This window comes from Enhydra lutris, unplaced genomic scaffold, assembly GCF_002288905.1.
Source record: "Enhydra lutris kenyoni isolate GAN:26980312 unplaced genomic scaffold, ASM228890v2 scaffoldscaffold5, whole genome shotgun sequence".
NCBI classification, from domain to species: Eukaryota; Metazoa; Chordata; class Mammalia; order Carnivora; family Mustelidae; genus Enhydra; species Enhydra lutris.
In genome coordinates, this window is record NW_019154089.1 from 31,869,931 (window position 1) to 31,892,317 (window position 22,387).

Below are 22,387 nucleotides of genomic sequence, written 5' to 3' on the forward strand. Positions count from 1 at the left end.
AGACATTGGGAGATGGCAAACACTCACGGAAGGATAGTTGCTGTTCTCATTAACAATAGTACAAATAAAGTAAATATGACCATTTCATGGCTCCATAATTTTACACGCCATATTTTCAAATATACGCTTTTGAATAATCACATCTACAAAGATGACTGAAAACAATGGAATTCTTTTTGAACAAAAAAATCAAACTTAGTTACCAGCAGCTCAAGGAGAGGTTGAATGTTAAACAAAAAAGAAAACAAAACAAAAAGAGGCAAGGTCCACATAATGGTGTCCTAGAAGAAATAAAATAGATCAAAGCAGGCAGTAGCATTATAAGAAAAATATTATTTCCCACATCTCTTTACTCTGTATTGTGCAGAGATTCTGAGCCAATTCTCTTAGAGATTTAAAAAAAAAAAAAAAAAGGGCACAATGAGATGGCAGTCCTGGGTTTGTGGCCAAAGTGAGTATAAATTCTTAGAACCAAAGAGAAATCTCTTTGGTGAATCAGATAAATGACTTTTAAAAATCACCTTCAAGTTTTACAGGGAATCAGAACATAACAACATGGATAAAAGTCCTCTGCTAACCACAAGTGATGACAATGGGGGAAACAGAAAGAAGAAATAGGTGAAAAAGTCTCCACCCAATTTTTAAGTGTATCTGTTAGCAATAACACATAAGGGATTCAGAGTGTTCAAGAGTATGCCCTTCATTCTGGAATTTTACTCACTTTAAATAATCTATATCATCCAAAATCTAAAGGAAACAACTACAAAGTGGCTGATTTCATATTCTTAGACTGAATGGTGTATCTGGGCAAAGAGATCGATGAGCTAGTATATACTCTAATTGTATTTGAAATTATAATAAAATTAGCATCACCAAATTCTTATCTTTATGAAAAATACTCTGATTTCCTCAAGTCACCAGAAGTAATCATCAATAAAATTCCTAAGAGAGGTTTCAAGGTTCTAGTTACCACTTCCTGCTGGAGATGATGCTCAGAATGCTTGTTATACACACAGGCATTATCTTCCATGGGAGGCCACAGAGCTAATTGCTTTGCCAAACAGGATACGTGTTCTATTCTTCTCAGGTTTATATGTGAAATTAAAAAAAAAAAAAAAAAAGGCAAACCTATACAGACCAAAGCATGTGACCAAGAGGCCAAGAAACATGAGGAATCCAAAGAAATGGGTAAATTCCTAGAAACATATAATCTCCCAAAACCGAATCAGGAAGAAACAGAAAAATATGAACAGACTAATTACCAGCAATGAAATCAAATCAGTAATAAAATAACTCCCAAAAAACAAAAGTCTAGGACCACATGGCTTCATCACAGGTGAATTCTACCAAACACTGAAAGAAGAGTTAATACCTATTTTTCTCCAAGTACTCCAAAAAATAGAAGAGGAAGGAAAGCTTCCAAATTCATTCTATAACACCAGCATTACCCTGATACCAAAACCTAATAAAGAAACCACTAAAAAAGTGAACCACAAGCTAGTATCTCTGATGAACATAGATGCAAAAATCCTCAACAAAATATTAGCACATTGGGAGGCTTGGATTCAGTCAGTTAAGTGTCTGACTCTTGATTTCAAACCAGGTCATGATCTCAGGGTCATGGGATAGAGCCTGGTACTGGGCTCCATGCTCAGCACAGAGTCTGCTTGAGATTCTCTCTCCTTCTCTCTCCTTCCCTCCCCGCAACTTGAACTCTCTCTCTCTCTCTCAAATAAGTAAATAAATAAATAGATTATTAGCAAACCAAATCCAATAATACCTTTAAAAAATCATTTTCTGTGACCAAGTAGAATTTATTCCCAGGATGCAAGGGTAGTTTGATATTCACAAATCAATCAATTGTGATACATTACATCAACAACAGAAAAGATTAAAAACTGTATGATCATTTCAATAGATGCGGAAAAAGCATTTGATGAAGTACAACATCCATTCATAATAGCCCTCAGCAAAGTAGGTTTAGAGAGAATGTACCACACATAATAAGGGCCAGATATGAAAAACCCACAGCTAATATCATACTCAATGGGGAAAAACTGACAGCTTTTCCCCTAAGATCAGAAATAAGAGGGGCACCTGGGTGGCTCAGTGGATTAAGCCGCTGCCTTCAGCTCAGGTCATGATCTCAGGGTCCTGGGATCGAGTCCCGCATCGGGCTCTCTGCTCAGCGGGGTGCCTGCTTCCCTCTCTCTCTCTCTGCCTGCCTCTCCGTCTACTTGTGATCTCTCTCCGTCAAATAAATAAATAAAATCTTAAAAAAAAAAAAAGAAAGAAGACAAAGATGTCCACTCTCACAACTTTTATTCAACTTAGTACTAGAAGTCCTTGCCACAGCAATCAGACAACAACAAAAAATAAAAGACATCCAAATTAGTAAAAAAGAAGTAAAATTTTCACTACTTGCAAATGATATGATGCAAGATGTAATAATCAATGTACAGAAATCTGTTGTATTTCTATACACCAATAATGAAGTCACAGAAAGAGATATTAAGAAAACAATCCCACTTCCAATTACACCAAAAATAATAAGATACTTAGGAATAAACCCAACCAAAGAGATGAAAGACCTGCACTCTGAAAACTATAAAACACTGATGAAAAAAAATTAAAGACCACACAGACAAGGAGGAAGCATTAAATTGGCCCCACACTCATGTGCCAACCCAGAGCTGCCAGGAGAGGGGAGGAGATATCAAAATAAAGTTTCTGCACAGCAAAGGAAACAATCAGCAAAACTAAAAGGCAACCTACAGAACAGGAGAAGATATCTGCAAATGATATATCCAATGAAGGATTAGTATCCAAAACATATAAAGAACTTACACAAATCAATACCTGAAAAACACAGAATCCAATTAAAAAATGGGCAGAAGAAACGAACAGACATTTCTCCAAAGAAGACAGAGGGCCAAAAGACACATGAAAAGATGCTCAACATCACTCATCATTGGGGAAATGCAAATCAAAACCACCGTGAGATATGACCTCACACTTGTCAGAATGGCTAAAGTCAAAAACAGAAACAAGTGTTGGTGAGGATGTGGAGAAAAAGAACTCTGATGCACTGTTTGTGGGAATGCAAATTGGTGAAGCCGCTGTGGAAAACAGTATGGAGGTTCCTCAAAACATGAAAAATAGAACTACCATGTGATTCATTGGATATCTACCCAAAGAATATGAAAACACTAATTTGAAAAGATACATGCACCCCTATGTTTAATGCAGCATCATTTACATAATTGCCAAATTTATTTAGAAGCAGCCCAAGTATTCATTGACAGATGAATGGATAAAGAAGTGGAGTATAGGGGCGCCTGGGTGGCTCGGCGGGTTAAAGCCTCTGCCTTCGGCTCAGGTCATGATCCCAGGATCCTGGGATCGAGCCCCACATCGGGCTCTCTGCTCAGCAGGGAGCCTGCTTCCCTCTCTCTCTCTGCCTGCCTCACTGCCTACTTGTGATCTGTCTCTCTGTCAAATAAATAAATAAAATCTTTAAAAAAAAAAAAAGAAGTGGAGTATATACTCAATAGAATACTACTCAGCCATAAAAAAGATGAAATCTTGCCATTTGAAATAACATGAGAGCTAAAGAGTATAATGCTGAGTAGAATAAGTCAGAGAAAGACAAATACCATATGATTTCACTTAAATGTGGAATTTAAGAAGCAAAACAAATAAACAAAGAGAAGGAAACCAAAAAACAGTCTCTTAACCATAGAGAACAAACTGATGGCTACCAGAGGGGAGGTGGGATGGGGTGGGGGAGTTAGAGGAAGTAGGTGAAAGGGATTAAGGATACTCTCATCATGTTGAGCACTGAGTACTATAAAGAATTGTTGAATCACTATATTGTACACCTGAAACTAATATATACTCTATGTTAGCTATACCGGAATGAAAATAAAAAATCACCAGAAAGAAAGAAAGAAAAATGAAAAGTGAGGACTCCAGATGGGAGAACATCAAAGATAGAAAAGAGATGCAATGTCCTGAAGAGTCAGCATAATTCCTATAGGAGTCTTTCCTGGTCCTCTGTGAACCCTGGGTTTGCACAAAAAAATGGGTTTCTGGATAGCGAATTAGCTTTGCCAGGGACTCTGGGTCTCCACTGCCTGGGAGGCTGGATGAAACACAAAAAGCCATTTGGTCTTCCTAGAAATCTCTCATCTCATCACTACAATGAGTACATCCATGAAATATTTCTGAGCTCTGTTTTTCAGTGGGAAGTTAAGTGGGGTGGAAAGGTTACACATTTATGGAGAAAGGGGTTATAACAAAATTGTTCACTATTACAGCCTCATTTGGGCAAAATGAAATGGAAGGGAAGGTAATGTGTAAAACCAGCTATGGGCCTTACAACTTGACCCTTTAATTTTTCTTCAAAGTCCACTTAGAAGGTGGCACGTATCCCATAACTTTCTACTATAATGATCAAACTACTCAGCCACTGAGACAATGTGGAAGGCAGCAGGGATGGGCAATTTGTGGATTAGAATTTGGTAACAGCTGTTAAGACTGAAAAATGACCATGCCAGGTGCTTCATATATATTATCTCACTGAGGCCAAGGGAAGTTAGTACATTTTCAAAATAAGATGATGGAAACATTCTGTGTCTGAAATAACTGTCACCGAGCTATCAAGCAGCACGGACTGGATGACCATTCCTAAAATACTCTTATGATACAAAAACCTCCTCCTTATGATGCTGTTTTCAACTGGGCAGGCGAACCTAGGTAAATCACTGTCCTTTACCTCCTTATGTTTTTTGTTTTTTTTTTTAAGATTTTATTTATTTCACAGAGAGAGAGAGAGAGAGACAGTGAGAGAGAGAACATAAGCAGGGGGAGTGGGAGAAGGAGAAGCAGACTTCCCACGAAACAGGGAGCCCATTGCAGGGCTCCATCCCAGGACCCTGGGATCATGACCTGAGCCTAAGGCAGACACTTAATAACTGAGCTACCCAGGCACCCGCACCTCCTTATGTTCTGTTAACAATGTGATAATGGCAGCACCGAGAAAATTCCCGAATCAAGTTTTGGTAAGAAGCAATTAAGAAGTGACTAAATGATAGTGCTAAGAGGTTATTGCTTTCTTTCCTTTACATCTACTGTACCATCTACTCTTTCCCTGTGCCATTGTAAGAAGGCTTCTATTAATGAATTATGCCTCTTTCCAGGATTCCTGAGTCATAACTTTCTTCTAATATGTTATAAACAGCCTTGTTTATAAAAATAAAACTACACATGAAGTCTTAGCAACACCCTCTGGCAATTAACAAACTTGCTTAAGATTAGCTTTTATGCACTAAGTGTAGGAAGAACCTAATTAAGGAAAATGGAGAATTTACAATGAAGAAGGGAAATACAGGGCAACATAATTTTTGTTAAAATAAATACAAGATTTTAGAAATCCAGAAAAGTGGGAAGCTGCCATAGCCAGTTGAAGGGGCAGGGCTCTGTGCAAAGAAGGACTGTAAAGTCAAGAGAAATACAAACTCAGGATCAACACACAAGGTCTCCATGAGCAGACTGTGTTTTTTGATTCAAAATACTGCCTTTTATTCAACATCGCAGAGGAAATTAATGTTGAGTTTCAAAATATCAGTCCTACTAGAAGGTATTCATACCACTCTAATAACAATCAGTTGTGTTTATTCCAAGTGCAGCATTCCATAAATCAAGGACTTTTGGACACAACAAAAACTCACTTCAAGTTACCTGGAGCCAAGCTATGTATGTGGGAGGAGACAGGAGGTTCAGGATTTACCAGAAGATATACAGGTCTCCAGGGCAACTAAGTCAAGGGAAGAAATGCTTTTGTGTTTTGTGAGACTGGCACAAAGGACTGGGAAGCCACTGAGAGTCAAAGGTACAGGCAAACCTTGGGGCCACATCATGTCCTAGCTGTAGCACCCCTGGTCAGTGTCCACCTACTAAACTCCCAGATCTGTATTTATAGGCAAGAGAATCAGACTGTCTTGCCTTGAATCAGAAGTCACCACTTCTGTTCAATTTGGCCTTGCCTGGGGTAGAAGGAATGAGTCACCCAATACAACTAACTCATACCACTTGTCTTAGCTTGGACTATCATAAAAAAAAAAAAAATACTATAGACTGGGGTGGGAGAGTTAAACAACAGTAATATATTTTTCATAATTCTGGGTCATGAAAGTCTGAGATCAGGGTGCAAACAGCATTGGCATCTGGCAAGAGCTTTCTTCCTGCATTGCAGGCAGTGACCTTCTCACTGTGTGCTCACATGGCCTTTCCTCAGTGTATATATAGGGAGGGATCTCCCTTTCTTCCTCGAAAACCACTAATCCCATCATAAGGCCTTCCCCCTCATGAACTCATTGAACCCCAATTACTTTCAAGAGGGCCTACTTCCAAATATCATAGCTTTGGGGGTCAGGGGTTCAACATATGATTTGGACTGTGGGGGGACTCATAGTCATTTAATCCATGAGACTTACCCATATAAATTTGAGACTTCAAATGTACACACTTGAGAGAGAGAAAGACAACAATTTCAAAATGGAAGATTCTGCCTGCTGACTGACTCAATGAGCATATACCCCTAGTGTACACATGATTTGGAAAACACAAATTTGCTGTTACCTCAGTGTAAGTGCTAGTCTAGTATTTAAAGATATGAATTTTTCCTGAAACATACCGCTTAGGCCAATGCCAAGTATTTTATCTAATCAGAGGAATGGCCACCTGGTGCAAAACTAAAGGAAAAAATGGCTGTGCCCAACTCTTTGAGAGGCTATTCGTTGTGTTCCAAATGGAAACTTCTTATTTGTTTTTCAAGGTCAATTATGAGCATATGTGTTTTTCACCTTATGTGTAGACTTTCAAACATAATCCTCATATAAGACACACTATCTTTGTACAAACATCTCTCTTTAACCAGACCTATTCTCAAGGATAGAAGTCAATCATTTGAAATTTGGAACAAGTGATAAAGACATAGCTTTCAAGGTGACTACAAAGAATATGGACCCTGGGAAACTGGAAGCTTTTACAGGGAGTTTATAAATCTGGAATCAGTTTGGAGAAAAGATTCACATAACAACTGATCAGACATCATTACAATCAAAGTGTTAGCAGAAGTAGAAGAAGATAAATGATGCCCTGATATTCATAATTAATCATTTTTACAGAAGAACAGGCAAGTGGTTTGGAGATTTCTATTTTGTTTTTATTTTACTTTCATAGTTACCAAAAAGCTGAATTAATGACAAACATAACTAAACACTTTTACCCATTAATTGGAAGACTTTCTGTGATGCCATGCTAATTTTAATAACATTCTATGTGTCAGTTACTTTCCATGATTATACAGTTGCTTATCTGAACCAGTATTACTGAGCATCAAGATAGCAACAAGCATCCTTTGAAAACCAGCAACTTTGTCTTAGTGGGTCAGATTTTAGTTACTAAGAAAAAAACAAATTCAAACTAGTTTAAGCGAAATTTGTAATTCTCTGGCTCATACAATGAAATGGTTGAAATGGAGGTTCAGTTAGATCCAAATGTTCAAAAATTATCTTCAGGCATCTTTCTCTCTTTCTTTACCTGTCTCTCTTTTCTTCTTTCCTCTATTTTGGCCTCATTTTTAGGCTGACTCTTTCAAAGAGAAAGAAGACATTTTTCTTAGCAGCCCAGACTCATGATGATGAAGTCTGGGAGGCCTTCCCAACAGCATGTTACTTACCCCAAAAGGATTCCTATCATCTCAGTGGGACCATTGCCAGAAAAACCACTCTGTCTAGAAGGATGTGCTACCTAATTGGCCAGGTCTGGGTGAAGGAGTAGGACAGAAATCATGTAACCACCTCTGGGTTTCCTTTCTTCCCCCTGAACTTTGTGGGGAAAAAAAGGGTAATCACATACTAAACCACATAGACTAAACATGACTATTTTAAAATGACAAAGGGATAGTTTTCCCACAGGATTTATGGAATGAAAAAAAAATTATGCTTGCTATAGGCTTCAAGATAAACTTTCAGAAGTGACACACTGTGAAAAAAATATTTGCAATCTGCCTGACAAATGGTTGACATTCCTGATAAATAAAGACCTTAGAAAATAAAAAGAACAAGACCATCAACATAGAAAAATGAACAGAGCTATGAACAGAGAATTCACAAAAAATAAAATGCAAATGACTTTTAAACATTTGAAAAGATGTTCAATCTCAGTCATAAGAGAGATGTGAATTACAACTATACTGAGATCCTGTTTCTCACCTCTCAAATTGGAAAAAAATCCATAAGTTTGAAAAGGGTATTAACAAAGTAATGAGGAAACAGACACTGGCATGAACACCCACACACATATATATACAATATATAAACTTACACACGCGTGTGTGTGTTTAAATACATCTAGTAGGGCAAGGAACAAAAAGAATGGAGGGGACAAAAGTGGGTTTTTCTAGATTTGACTTTTGAATCACATGAATGTTTTACAATTTTTTATATTATAAAACATAATCTCAAAATAGAAAGTTATTTTGATTCTAAAGTTTAATGGAAAGGCAAATGAGACAGAATATCTAACACAATACTGAAGAAGAACAAAGGTGGAAGACTGACACTACCCAATTTCAAGACTTACTATTAAGCTATCATAATCAAGACAGCACAGTATTGACACGCAGATCAATGGAACATAATAGAAAGCCCAGAAATAGACACACACAAATATAGCCAACTGATATCTGACAAAAGAGAAAAGGACAAAGGTAGTCTTTTCAACAAAGATGCTAGAACAACTGGATGTGCAGATACAAAAATCTGAATCTACACTCAGCCCTTCCACGTCTTACAAAAAAATTAACTCAAAATGGATCACAGACCTATATATGAAATGCAGTATTATAAAACTTTCAGAAGAAACAGGAGAAATTTGATGTGATCTTAGGTTTGGCAAGGAATTTTTAGATACAACACCAAAAGTATAATCCATGAAAGAAAAGACTGATAACTTAGACTTTATTACATTTAAATTTCTGCTCGGTGAAAGACATCGTTAAAAAAAAAATCAAAAGACAGTCCATAAGCTTGGCGAAAATATTTGCCAAACTATCTATGTGATAAACAAAAGGTGACAAAGGTTGAAGACCTGAAGCAGAAGGGATTTCTGCAGTGGTGAAACTATTTTGTATGATACTGTGATGGTGGATAGATGCCATCCATTTATCAAAACTCACAGAAATTTATAGCATAGAAAGTGAAGCTTAATGTATGTAAATTTTCAAAAGTCATTTAAGAAGTTGGGGGATCCCAGAAAACAATGCATTCTGTGACAAGAGAATCTAACTGTATTACAAATATATGAAGCCTCACTAAAGGGAACTAGGGGAAAAGTGTTGTCTGTAAGACTAAGCATCAAAGGAACTGCACATAATGGACCATACTCTAGTTGATAAAGTTGTTTCCCAAAAGACTGTGGGTTAATTCTGATACATCTACACATGTATACTGGACAGAACAATTAGGTAAGTGGATGGTGGATGTTAGAAAACAAGTTTCTCGGTGTTAGAGTAAGACAAGCAAGGGGGGAGGACTAGAATGATCCATTTGAGAACAGAATTGGAGACTCCAGTATAAACTCATGTTTAGATTAATATAGGTGCAGATGGTTACATGAAGAAATATTGAGTTACATGTATACACACAGGTTAGGTGTGTGTGTGTGTATATATATATATATATATATATATATATATATATATACATATGTGTGTATATATACATATGTGTGTATATATACATGTGTACACACATATACATATATGTGTGTATACATACATATACGTGTGTGTGTGTGTGTGTGTATTTTTTTTCTCCATTAGCTGAGAGACCTAGAAGAAATACTACCAGGGTAGCAATGAGCACACCTAGCACCCAGAACGTGGTTTTTAATGGCACTCACCTATAAAAGGAACCAGAACTCTTGGGAGAAATGGCTGGTTCCAAAACTGGGGCAAGAAATATGTGAGCCTAAAGAATCGTGTAATAAGGAAGCATTAAAAAAACAAAAACCTGATGGAGGTGTGTCAAAGGGACACTGGAGCCAACTGAAATGACTCTCGATAGCTAATGCTAGAAAATTCTGAGCAACTAAATATATAAAATAATAGTATTGGAGTGTAATCTTAAGTATAAAATAAATATTCATGACTCTATACTGATATTAAAAAAGTAACTGAAACATTAGTAAATGGGAGAGAAGACACAAATATGTTAAAATATTTATTTACTAATTTATTTTAAAATAACAATAACAAATCCATCACATGTTAAGATAAATAGCATATTTCTATGAAAAATAGCATACAATGAATCATGGAACACTACATCAAAAACTGATGATGTGGGGCACCTGAGTGGCTCAGTGGATTAAGCCTCTGCCTTCGGCTCAGGTCATGATCTCAGGGTCCTGGGATCGAGCCCCGCATCAGGCTCTCCATTCAGCAGGGAGCCTTCTTCCCCCTCTCTCTCTGCCTGCCTCTCTGCCTACTTGTGATCTTTCTCTCTGTCAAATAAATAAAATATTAAAAAAACAAAACAAAACAAAACTGATGATGCACTCACTTACTGTATGGTAACTAACATAACCCAATTTAAAAAATAGCTATTTTTCAAAAACAAAAACAACTGAATGAGAAGATTACATTGTTTTACATTTGTGTAAGTCTTCTTAACGTCTGCCTCTATGGAAAAGAACTTGATTCTCATACTTGCTTCTGCACCCAATCTGTTGTGATACCACCAGTCACACAGATTCTGGAAAATTCCACTGTCCACTTGTGAGGGAATGAGAATTTAAAAGGCAACTTACATCTCAGTATTACTATAAAAACAGTCTAGATCTCATGTGTCCCTTGAAAGTGTCTCAGAGACACCCTGACATGTGTCCCCAGACACACTTGGAGAACTGCTGCTCTAGAACTACCAATTTACAAGGTATACAGAGGAACATATTAAATGACACCACAGAGGAAGTGTCAGCAAAGTACAGAATATGGGCAACTACAGGATGAAATAGTGATAGAAAAAATGATGCAACACTCAGGACTTGCTTCAAAATAATCCAGTGCAATGGGGGAGAGAAGGTGGGGAGGAGCCAAGGTTGGGTCATGAGGTCACAAAGCTCACTGCACTATTTTCCCTAATTTTGTAAGTTTTCATTTTTTCATAATAAAAAATGATAAAGAAAGAAACAAGATGATGTCTCCACATATGTCCACTGGAACTTGGTGCTCAGGGGGCCAGATGCCTTTTTGAAGTCTCCAAATGCAATTCTGAATGAGAGCAGTTCAACAACACACAAAACAGCCACTAACTCAAAAATGACAATTTAAGGAGACATAAGAGAGTTTTTGCCAATTTCTGCATATGGGAATCAGGCTGAATTACATTCAATTAGCTTTTTTTCTGATTGTTTTTATGGTCATAGGCACTCTAAGCATTTCTGCTTTGTGCTATAGTCCACAAGGTGGGACCTGTGTGGGGCCTTGTGAATGTGGGTGCATGGAGAGAAGTAAGGCTATTAATGCCATGATGAGGTCTCTCCTTGTGTAAATTTTGGGAAGCACTGGATTATCAGAACATTTTGTGATGCCCCTGCCAAATCAGAAATTATAGATTTTTTGATATAAAAAAATTTTATATGATGAAAACTACCACAATTTTTTAACCAAGTAAAGACTAGAAAACAGTGTTAAAACATATTTAATAAATGGTTAATGTTCACCCCATAGAAGGCATTTATCATGTTCTACATTAAGTGCCATGGACTGAACTGTGTCTCCCCAAAATTTATATATTAAAGGCCTAATATACAATGTGATTGTATTTGGAGATAGGGTCTATAAGGAGGTAATGAAAATTATATGAGGTCGTGTGGGGTCCTGATCCAGTAGACTAAATGTCCTTACAAGAAGAGATACCAGAGAGCTGCTCCCTCTCTGTGTGCATGCAAGAAAGGCTAAGTGACAGCGAGCAAGCCAGGAAGAGGGAGCTCACCAGAAAGAGGAACCCTCTTACACTGTTGGTGGGAATGCAAATTGGTGCAGCCACTTTGGAAAACAGTATGCAGGTTCCTGAAAAAGTTATGACCCAGCAATTTCACTACTAGGTATTTACCCCAGAAATACAGATGTAGTGAAAGGGACATATGCACCCCAATGTTCATAGCAGCAATGTCTACAATAGCCAACCTGTGGAAGAAGCTGAGATTCCCTTCAACAGATGAATGGATAAAGAAGATGTGGTCCATATATACAATGGACTATTACTCAGCCATTGAAAGGATGAATACCCACCATTTACATCAACATGGATGGAACTGAAGGTGATTATGCTAAGTGAAATAAGTCAAGCAGAAAAAGACAATTATCAGGGGTTGATGAGGATGCAGAGAATGGGGGAATCCTCCTACACTGTTGGTGGGAATGCAAACTGGTGCAGCCACTCTGGAAAATGTCATGGAGGTTCCTCAAAAAGTTGAAAATAGAGCTACCCTATGACCCAATCATTTTACTACTGGGTATTTACTCTAACAATACAAATGTAGTGATCTGAAGAGGTACATACACCTAAATCCTTAGAGCAGCAATGTCCACTATAGCCAAACTATGGAAAGAACCTAGATGTCCATCAACAGATGAATGGATAAAGAAGATGTGATATATACACACACACACACACACACACACACACACACACACACTGGAATACTATGCAGCCATCAAAAAGATGAAATCTTGCCACTTGCAATGACATGGCTGGAACTAGAGGGTATTGTACTAAGTGAAATAAGTCAATCAGAGAAAGACAATTATCATATAATCTCTCTGATGATGAGGAATTTGAGAGGCACAGTGGGGGGTTGTGGGGGGGAAAGGAGGGAAAAATGAAATAAGATGGGACTGGGGAGGGAGACAAAACATAAGAGACTCAATCTCAGGAAACAAAGTCAGGGTTGCTAGAGGGCAGAGGGGTGGGAGAGATGGGGTGGTGGGGTGATGGACATTGGGAGGGTATGTGTTATAGTGAGTGCTGTGATTTGTGTAAGACTGATGATTCACAGATCTGTACCCCTGAAACAAATAATACATGATATGTTAATAAAAAAAGAAAAACAAATAAAAAAGGAAAAAACAGAGAAAAGGACAATTATCATATGGCTTCTCTTATATGTGGAACATAGGTATAGCACAGAAGACATGAGGAGTAGGAAGGGAAAAATGAAGGGGGAAATCAGAGGGGGAGATGAACCATGAGAGACTATGGATTCCAGAAAACAAACTTAGAGCTTTAGAGGAGAGGTGGGTGGGGAAATGGATTAGCCCAGTGATGGGTATTTAGGAGGGCATGTGTTATAATGAGCAGTGGGTATTATACGCAAACAGTGAATTATGGAATACTACATCAAAAACTAATGATATACTGTATGGTAACTAACATAACATAATAAAATAAAAAGAAATCAAACCCTGCTGTGCCTTGGTCTGGGCTTCCTGTTTCTAGAGCTGTGAGAGGTAAATTCCTATGGTTTGAACCACAGGAAATAAAGGATTTTGTATGGCCATCCAAGCAGGCTAATACACTAAGAAATACTATGCAGCAATTAAAATACGTTTGTAACATATCACTAAAGAAAAAGAAGCACCTCACAGACAATATGCTACATATGATCCCACATATGTAAAGAGCCAACAGAAATAAAACAAAAACATTATATATGTGTGCATATTTATCTTACATGGGTCTGGACAGTTCTGTGAGCAATTAGTATGCTTTCCCCCAAACTCCTTTTCGCACCATTACTCCACTTCAAGTACTCCCTTACTATAAAGGTAAAGATATCACTGTAGAACTAAAGATAGAAAAAGACATCTAATTCCTGATGTTTCAGTTTTTTAAAGCTCAGATCCATGTGTACAACACTTGCAAAATCACCTTTTGTTTGTTTTCTATCCCAGAAGATGTGGGTAGGCAGGACACCTCTCCCTGCATAGAAGAACAAGAAAGGAAAACAAGAATATGACAAACCAGTCATACCTCCGAGGGCCCTGTACTCCACTCTCTCCACCAAGGTTAACTTCAAGGGTATGGTAAAATCGAACCCTCTGATAAGTACAGGGCTTAAGAGCAGAGATGCTTGCCGCCTGCTTTCCCTCTGTACTGGGGCGAGCACTTCCAAAGGAGGTTCTCACTCGATCAAGGAAAGAGGGAGCTTGAAGAGGGATGACCATATGGGGGCAGGGGTGTGAGAAGGCAGTCAGCCCCACCTAGTTCCCCATATCTTGAAGAATTGTCCTCAAAAGTACAGGAGGAAGGATGTCTATATACTTGAAGGGCCCTTGTATAGACCAGCAGATATTGACATAAACAGTCCAGCCAAGGACCAAATATGACTGCCAGCACCTTACTGGATGCCCAGGAGCCAGGCCCCAGGGAGAATGATCCTAGAAAATTCTAGGGTGAACCTAGACCCAGGACCCAGGGAGAATGATCCTAGAAAATTCTAGGATGAACCTAGACCCAGGACCCAGGGAGAATGATTTTAGAAAATTCTAGGGTGAACATACCCCATAGAGTCCAGCTGCTTTGTTTGTTTGTTTGTTTGTTTCCACTTCAGAAACCATGACTCTCTTTCAAATATCAGCATTTAGACAAGCCACAGGGATGCTGAACTATCAGGACTTAAACTTGGAAGAAGAGTTTTGCTAGGGTTGATTAGTTTTCTGTCATTAGATAAAATGGGAGGGGTGTGTGTGTGTACGCACGTGAGCATGTGCACATGTATAAACAGTGCTAAATCACCAAAGCAGTGTTTTTCTAGGGGTCAGAGTAGGATTTGGAGAACGCATGAAAGAAAAGAATCACACTTTTCATTGCATTTGTACTTCTGTAAATTGCTCCTGTTTTTCACACTGAGCACACATTACTTTTGTGGTCAAGGTTTTGGTTTGTAAGAAACAATGATGAAAGCCAAAGGTTCTCCCAAGCAACTCCAGGAACGACTGGCAGGGCGTCTGCCATCATGCATTTACCATGAGACGCTATGGCTTCATTGAAAAGATGGTGTCAGGGAAGAACAGGGAGGCCCGGGTGACTTGTCATGTCACATAGAATAAAAGGTGTAACTGTGAAAAAAAATATTAAAGAATTGTCAAAAGTGTCTGGCAAGAGCTGTATAGGGTGTAAAGCATGTCACCGCACTGCCTTTTCTGCCACCACCCAAAGACAACTTTTTCATGAAAAAGCATATTAATATAGAAATAATAAGAAAGCATATTAATAAGTACAACAGCAGAGTACCGCTGTATTGCAAAGTCAACAAAAACCATCGCCTAAATTCAAGTACCACCTCTATGCCCATGACAAAATTAGTCATAGTTCAACCACTATTTTCATCAACCCACGTAGACAAATAGATTTCTAAAAATTCCATAGAGCTGAGACGATTTTGTTACTCTGATTTCCATGGGTGCCCGTGGTACAGTCCCAAGAAACACGCATCTTAACTTAGCAAAGAAGTAGAGAAGTACAGAGATGAGTAAGACCCAGCTCTTGCCTTGGGGTATTTACAGTCTTACAGGGGAGAGAGACACGTAAATAGATAATAATGACATAAGGCAAGATAAAGCAAGTGCCACAATAATTATAAGAAAGTAGCCAGGGGAGTACAAAGGATGGAGTATTTAATCCTCCGTGGGTGTTCGGGCTTGCTGTCCCAGACCAGTGAGGAGGGAGCAGGGAGAGAAGGGGCAAGGGGAGTCAAGGCTAAGAGAACAGCATGAACAAAAGTGAGGAAGCGAGAAAGGAAAGCGGAGGTCCTTGAGCGCCTCAGCGCCAGGTCTGTAAGAAAAGGCATTCACGAGCCTGTTCACTGAGACTCTTAATCATGTACATTCTATATTCACTTTCCTCCTGTAGCCAGAGGCCAAGTAGACAGACCTAGCCTGAAATTATTAGAAAGAGAAAGCAAAATAGAAATGCGCTCAGCAAATGTGGGTTCCTTGAGAGGGAGAGGTACTCATCCACCACGCAGGGGCAACGTGGGAGGCTCTTATACAAGGCTCCGAGAGCTTGGCGGTGGTTTCCCCAGTTCACCTGAAAAGTGCTGCAACATAGCACGTACCAAGACTGGAGCCTGCAAAATGAGCAGGTAGACATTTTCCCCTTTGCTTAAAACTTCTTCAAATTGGGCTCCAGCTGAACATAAATCATAATTTCAAGTAGCCAGCTGTGATGCATTTAGACCAATTCTTTTGATGTCTTCATCTGTGGGGGTCCATCACAGCTTATGGAGTAGCAGCGCCCTCTATTGGAAAGGAGGTCTCTTGAGTGCCCATGACTACAAGAAAACCTTCCCACTTTGTAGATGAAGGGTAGCAGCTCTCTCTGATTCATCCAACCATTCACCAGTGGCAGAGATTTTCTTACCCACTCTATCTGATATTATAAATACAAAATCTCTTTTTCTACAGAAATAAGTTTTGCGTGATGGTTATTTCTTTATATTAACTCTTAAATTTTAGTACCTTACCTTCTGACTTTCTTAAAAACTAATATATGTTATCATTGACAATACTCCATAAGATGTACACAGGATTCCTCAAAGTACATAAAAGAGGAAATTAGGTGCTGTAAAGCATAGAAAAGTCTTATTGAAATTTTCAAAGCTCATCTCAATAATGTCTTTTAAACTTTATAGTTCTATAGAAACACAAAAAAAATAGTGGCTGCTTTGTTTCATTCACCTATTCAACAACATTTTTCACAAGCCTATTTTGTCCTCAACCCATGATTTACAAAATAAATAGGGCATTGTCATGGATCTCACACATGGAGAAAAGAATAAGCCAGCCAACACTTACAAAACAATGTGACAGGTACTGCAGTAGAGGTACACATGGTAAAAAAGTAGAGCCCCCAACTCAATCATCAAGACAGATGTTCATATACAGAAAGGTGGTAATGCTTGGGTTGTATCCTAAAAAGTGGCTAGGAATCAACCATGCAGAAGACCAAAGAAAATGGTTTCCCAAAAATACCTGAGAGGAAGTACAAAGGCATAGAGACATAAAACAGACTAAGGTCTTAAGGGACCATCAGGTTCATAAATATTACAGAGGCATAGGGTACTACCATACAGGGAATGCTGACAGCTGGGAGTGGCGGGTGACCCTTAATCACAGGAGTTGAAAGGATATTACAGACCATCTAAGGCTTAGATTCCAGAACACTTTCAGTAACCTGACACCAACCCCCCTGTATGGCTGCACTGGCTTTCATTGTGCACCCTGTGTAGTAATCCCCCTCGGATTCGTGGAACTAAAATCAATTCAACTCGTTTTGGGATGAAACATGAAGTACCGTAGAATTGACTAAGTACTGCATTTTCACCAATAAATATAATCAGTGCTAAGCTGAGGTTGAGTGAAACTATCCAGGGTTAAGATGGTCCCTCTGCAGCATCTGTGAGCCATAATAAATAACCAACTCTATGAATTTATCCTGACTCTAAAGAAGACACTTCCAACAGCAGGGCCCTTCATGGCTTTTGTAAACGCCACAAGACTTCTGAGTGCAAGCGAAAAGGAACAGCTCTCTTTAATCCCCAAGATCGTTGCCTAAAGCTCCTTGTGTATCTCCCTGGAGAACCTCCATTCTCCTCATCAAGCGGAGCACTGCTGATACCCACTCTCCCTACAGACTCTGTGGAAGCAATTACTAAGTGCGGTCATGAGTCTACTGATCAGGTGAGTTTGCAGTACAAGGAAACAAAGTCAACCATGTTAATTTCAGCTGAGCAATGGCGGGGAGGAGCTGTGCTACTTGCCAAATAGAGAAATAGGAGCTCCTCGGAGAAAGCAATTCAATTTGCGAGCTCTAATTGTAAGCTGAAATTAAAAATAATGGAAGGCACAAAGCAACTGCATACGAAAGTCCAGGTAATGTCAGTGGAAAAAAAAGACCGCATCCTTCCAAAAAGAACTGCCCTTCTCAACCTGCTTTCTTCTATGAATCTGCCAATGGTTTCCACATTTACCACTATTTAATTGGTGAGAGGTTACAGCAGGCAATGCAATTAAACTTGGGAGGGAAACAGAGGCAGAACTCCCTCTTTCACACTGTGTACATGGTAAAAGATGAAATGAACCAGGAAGGGGAAGGAAGGGGAAAGGAGAGGTACAGATATCCCGAAGAGGAGGTCAGTAGGAACAAAAATCGAAGCCACGAGAGCAGGTGAAGACATCAGAGTCTTTACAAGAGCACAAGAGGCCATTCATCTCAGTGGCTTAAAAGCTAAAGATCCAGGCTTGCACCTCAGACCTGAAGTCAAATACTAGCTCTACCCTTTCGAGCTGACTGACCTGAGGCCAATTATTTAAGCACCAAAGGTTCAATTTCCCCCACACGCACAATGGTATAGGCTTATCAAAAAGACTAAATCAGATACAGTGAATGTATGGGCTTCAAAGAGTGTCCCACACATAAGAAGCATTCGGTGAGTTTAAGCTTGAAGAAAGAATGCGTGGCACACATCAAAAAAGCAATAATTGTTTGCTGGGTAATGTCATAAAGAAGCAAGAAGAAAACTTGAATGCTTTTGTGTGTGGAAAACAGAGTGGCCAATAACACCACGGGAAGATGGCAATTAGAGTGAAGTAATGACACGGCCCTAAAGGGGGTCACAGTACTTTCCCCATCTTCATAAGTGTTACCCTTAGAATGGACCCATTTTATTTTACTTATTTTTTTTTAAGTAAGCCCCACACCCAGCATGGAACCCAATGTGGAGTCAAACTCACGACTCTGAGATCAAGACCCTAGTTGAAATCAAGAGTCGGATGCTTAACCAACTGAGCCACCCAGGGAGCCCACAGAATGACTCCATTTTAAATTTGTACCAATAATGTCTGAATTTGTTGATGAATTACACTGTATTACTTTCTTATTCATGTTTTAGAATGAGAAAGGTCTTCAAAAACTGAATAATCAGTGTAGTTTTATAGTATATCAATAATACCTCAAAAAAGCTATTTTAAAAAGGATTCTTTTTTTTTTAAATCCATGACAGACTGGGGGCCAGAGAAGTATAATGATTTTGATCAAAGTCCTATTATCAGAATAGCTGGGGAAACTGGGTATGTTCATTGGCTCTAGTTATAGACTGAAGTGGGTCCACACTTCGCCCAAAATTCACCCACTGAAGCCCTAATCCCCAGGGTGACTGTATTTGGAAATCAGGCCCTTAAGTAGGTAATTAAGATTAAATGAGGTCATAAGAGTGGAGCTCTAATCTAACAGGGCTGGTGTCCTTACGGGACGAGGAAGCCAGGCAAGGAGCACACACGCACAGAGGAAAGGCCACGTGAGGACAAAGTGAGAAGGCGGCCATCTGCAGATCAAGGAGAGAGAGAAACGCAGCCTGCACCTTGATCCTGGTCCCTCCAGAACTGTAAGAAAATAAATCTCTATTGTTTCAGCTGTGTGTTAGGACAGCCCTGGGAGACAAATACACTACAATTCCCTGGTAGACGAAAGTACGTCTAAATCCAATCTCAACCACTTGCTAATGGAGGGCAAAGTATGAAGCCGCTTTGGGTCTCCGTTCCCTCATGGATGAATACAGATGATATCACTGTCAAATACACATCATTATTTTGCCTATGTGGAGAATTAAGGGAGAGGATGCTTTTAAAGATCTTAGCACAGTATCAGGGTTCTAGGAAGCCCTTGATAAGTATTAATATTAAGGATGATTTTCATGACTCTGAATCACTAACACAACTTAAGATTCCATTCCAGGGCTTTTCTCACTCAATCACCTAATACTCTTGTATGAAATTTTACCCCTAAGATTATGTCTCACCCACATATTTTTCCTAGACCAAGATTTTTTTTTTTAAAGGAAGATGATGATAAATGACAAATTTTAAAAATTGTTAATTTGGCTTTTAAATCTTCCATTCAATTTCTTCCAAAGTGAACCCCCAAACAGGTTATGAGTCAGCTTACCAAAACCAGGTATCTTTAATTCACCTGTTAACAGTTTCCTTTGAGGCTTGAGATGTATATTCCCTCTGCTTACTTCTGATTTGTTATTCCCTGGAAATACATACATCCATCACTCTCTGAAAAGGCGTTCAATGTGTCTGGGGGGAAATCCCTTGTAAAGGCTCTGGGATGAGAAAAGTCTGGTGCAATTTAGGGGAATCAAACATCAGCTATTTACAAGACATTAGGGAGAACAGTATCTATAGCAGCCTTCAGGAAAAAAAAGAAAGCTCTTTTAAAAGTTCATGCATTTAAAAAAAAACTCAACCCCCTTGAACATGGAACAACAGGGCTGGGGGGCCCGTTTGCTCAGCTACAGGCTCAGAGGTGCATGATTGCCAAACAAATCCATTGCATTACCTAAATATTTATTGCCGGTGTTCAGGGAAGGACCTGGTTCATCCATGCCCAGTACCAGGGGACTTTCATTTCCTTTCAACAGTTCAGAGATTTCCTTCACCTCTAAAATACTTTGAAGAGAGTGAGAAATGACTTGATCATTCCCTTCAAGTGACATTTCAAAAATAGTGGCCAGGTCTTCCAGCTTTACACTGGGGACAGAACTGAAAAAATAAAATAAAAATGAAAATAAATAGAAAATTAAAAAAAAAAAACAGTTTGTGCCAACTCACTTCCTGGTAGAGTTCTTTTACAGCAGAAGAGGCCGGGGTGGGGTGGGGAAAGGAGGGATTGTTCATCAGACTCATTTAGTTGACATCAAAACATTTTCTATATGCATCCATCATAGACGTTTTCTTTTCTTTATTTTTTATTTTTGAAGATTTTGTGTATTTATTTGTGGGAGAGGGGAGGGAGAGAAAGAGAGAGAATCTCAAGCAGATTCTACGCTTAGCACAGAACCCATGTGGGGCTTGATCTCATGACCCTGAGATCATGATCTTGAGCCGAAACCAAGAGTCAGATGCTCAACTGACTGAGCCACCCAGGCACCCCGGTACCATGGACATTTTCTTCTAGAAAACTCAAAAATGTCTTTACAGAGATACTACTTTATTTCAGAAACGTACATGTCAAGCAATTCAGTTCACATTTAGTTTCTCATTTCATCTGTGTAACCAATGAGATAGAACCTGAAGGGTAACAGAAAGGATGGGTGTTGAGTCAAACCGCTCTGAGTTTAAATTTCAGATTCATCTCTACCTGCTAACTTCACTCTTCTCATCTAAATGAGGATAATAACACATCCCTTGCAAAATTACTGTACGTAAGATTCCCAACAAGGAATGGAACCCAATACACAGGAAGCGAGATCTTGTTATTACTGTTGTTTTCATGATCACAGTGCCTAGAAACAGTCACCAAGAAATGAAGCAGCCTTCATGAGGTTGCAACATCAATAAAGTGATGAATCCAGGGGCACCTGGGTGGCTCAGAAGGTTGAGCCTCTGCCTTCGGCTCAGGTCGTGATCTCCAGGTCCTAGGATCGAGCCCCATGTCGGGCTCCCAGCTCAGTGGAGAGTCTGCTTCTCCCTCTCCCTCTGCCTCTCCTTCTGTTTGTGCTCTGTCTCTCTCTTTCTCTCAAATAAATAAATAAAATCCTTAAAATAAAAATAAAGTAATGAATCCAAATATGGCAGAGGCTGCTAAGTGTCTATTACTTACTAACCAGTCTCTCTCTCTCAGTAACATGTTATTAAGAATTATCCAGAGAGGCAATCTACCCAACTAAAAGATCATCTCATATCATCCAGGCTCTCTTTTAGCTACAAAGAGGCAGTGAGATGCAAACACAGGAAGTCTCCTAAAGAGGACGGACAGTTGGCACGGTACCTGTCTGGACTGAAGACATGAGGGCTGAAGGCTCCAAGCAGGCACGATAGAACAAGAGGTTGCTCTGAGACTGAACGTCATGTACTAGGGATGCTGAAGTTCCCAGACACAGGACTCTGGGTCACCAATGACCTTGAGGATGCCACGCAGCTCTGCTGTGCCCACACTGGAATGTATTTTTTTATTTTAATTTTAATTTTTTAATTTAAATTCAATTAGCCAAGGTATAGTACATCATTAGTTTTTGATATGATGTTCATTAGAATGCATTTCACGTGAAAGAGTAATCTCTAAGTGTTTATTTTCTGGCTTCTGTTCTTAGCAGCCAAATGCAATTCCTAAATGGTATATATTAGGCCTTTCTGACTCTAAAGCCAGGGAAAGCATGAGGGTAACCTACTAACCCTGCATCTTGGAAATCAATTTTAGGCAAACAGGGATGGTTAGTTACCTGAAAAGCATGTTTCCTCCCCGAAGAG